Here is a 2,500-nt window from a genome sequence, read left to right as displayed (position 1 = left end):
TGGCTAGTGAAGATTCTTTGGTTCCGTTCATGCCATAAGAAATGAACTGCAGCAGCCAGAGTACAGATAAACCAATTAGCAGACCAATGTTTACGATGCTTCCTACTCTTAATCCAGCCAATCTCCTGCTTAAGAGTCATCCCCCTTCTGCTAATGCCAATCCAAGTGAGCAAAGCTTGCCAAACTACCTTTGCATAATCACAATGGAAAAACAAATGCCCATGACTTTCAGTAGCAGCTCTACAGAGACTGCATCTATTAGGCATGATCAAACCCTTGCCTATAACATTATCAACAGTCGGCAAATGAGCTTCCAGAGCAAGAGAGATGGTAATGCGATGAGCAGGTACAATGACATGCCTACTAATAGGTTCTGCCCATGGGACAGCAGGATGCCTTGTCCTGAACAATTCATAACCCTTAGAAAGAATAAATCTACCCTGGTGAACACAAGTCTGAACAAGCAATTGAGCCTGTTGAATGCCTCCTGCAAGCTGAATACAAGCATCTCTAACCTTCAAAATTCCCTTCAAGCTGTCAGGGAAACTATCTTTAATGGGAGTGTGCCACACATCAGTCCCTTTAAGGGGATAACTCTGAATCCATGTGACCCAATAGCTATCATCAGTGCTGCCAAGCTTCCAAACCCACTGTAAAAGCATTGCTTTATTCCATGAAAGCAGCTCCTTTAACCCAAAACCCCCTTCTTTCCAGGGAGCACAAACTGCCTTCCAGCTTTTAAAAGTCATCCTGCGATGACCTTCTTGAATTTGCCAAAAGAAGTCTTTACTTAATTTGTTGATAATTTTAATCACCCCTAGAGGCAAGAGAATACTAGCACACCAGTAATTTTGAAGACCAAACAAAACGGATTGGATCAGTTGAAGTTTACCAGCATAGCTGAGAAACTTAGTGGACCAGTGATGAATAGCATTCTGCAATTTAGTAATAAGCATACCAAAATTAGTAAGGCATAATCTGGCTGCATTCAAAGGAACACCCAGGTATCTGATAGGAAACTCCTCCTGCTGAAAATGTGTGAAAGCAAGGATAGCCTGTTTGACTTGCTCCTGAACTCCACCAAAGAAAATGGAAGTTTTCTCAGGGTTAGCTCTTAAACCAGAAAGCCTACCAAAATGGTCTAGGGTCTGTACAACAGCTTTAACAGAGGGCAAGTCTCCCCTGGTGAAAATCATTAAGTCATCAGCGAAAATCAGATGAGTAAGCTTGATTCCCACACACTTAGGATGCATAGAAACCTGAGGTAATTTGCAGATTTCACGAAGATATCTGGACAACACCTCCATGCTCAACACAAAAATGTAAGGGGACAAAGGATCTCCCTGACGAACACCACTTTTCCCCTTAAAAAAACCATGACTAGAGCCATTGACTTTCAAAGAGAACCAAGAGCCTGAGATACAAGCCATTATGAGCTTAACAAAGGCAGCAGGGAAGTTAAAAGCTATCAGCATATTCTCAATGAAAGACCACTGCAAAGTGTCAAAAGCCTTCCTTATATCTACCTTCATTAGACATCTAGGAGTGAGGTACTTCCTATTGTAACCTTTAACAAGGCCCTGAGACAGCATCACATTTTCAAAAATGTTTCTACCTTTGACAAAAGCACCTTGTTCTCCACCAATGAGCTTGGGAAGGAGATGCTGCATGCGGGTAGCAATGATCTTACTGATAACCTTGTAAATAGTGGAGCAGCAAGAAATAGGCCTGAAATCTTGAACAGACTTAGTAACACTTTTCTTAGGAAGAAGAGAAATGAGAGTGGTATTGGCTTGCTTTACCAACTTTCCAGTAGAGAAGAATAACTGAACAGCATGGCAAAACTCATCTTCTATTATATCCCAAGAATGCTTAAAAAAACCAGAAGAAAACCCATCAGGTCCAGGGCTCTTGTTAGACCCTATACTAAACAAAGCAGTCTTAATTTCAGAACTACTAACTGGAGCATTCAAAGGGATCCAATCATCTGAAGACAAGGTGGTTCCTTGAGCAATAAAAGAGCTGTCCAGGGGTTCTACGGGAGTGGCAGTCCCAAGAAGACCAGTATAATATTCCACAAAGGCATTAGCAACATTGTCCAAACCATGTTGAGAGTGCCCATGCATATCAACTATTTCACCAACAATTTGTTGAGCCCTTCTCTCAGCAATTTTAGCAAAAAAGAATTCAGAGCAGCAATCATCATGCTTAATAGTATGCTCCTTAGCTTTCTGACCAAGGATACTGAGTTCAGCTTTTTTCAACTTACTAAAATTGTCCAGAAGTTGTTTTTCCTCCGCAAGAAGGGCAGCTGAAAAAGGGGAATTTTGAAGAGCTTCTTGACATTGAGACAGCTGAGCTCTAGCAGTTGCAACCCTATCACCAATATTAGAATAAGATTTCTTATGCAAGCCAGCTAAATCCTGTTTGATTGCCTTGAGCTTACTGAAAATGATATGCATTGGGGCACCATAATGAACTTTCTTCCACCTAGAACTGA

The sequence above is a fragment of the Silene latifolia genome, chromosome Y (genome assembly GCF_048544455.1).
Source record: "Silene latifolia isolate original U9 population chromosome Y, ASM4854445v1, whole genome shotgun sequence".
NCBI lineage: Eukaryota > Viridiplantae > Streptophyta > Magnoliopsida > Caryophyllales > Caryophyllaceae > Silene > Silene latifolia.
Note: the sequence above shows the minus strand (reverse complement) of the source record.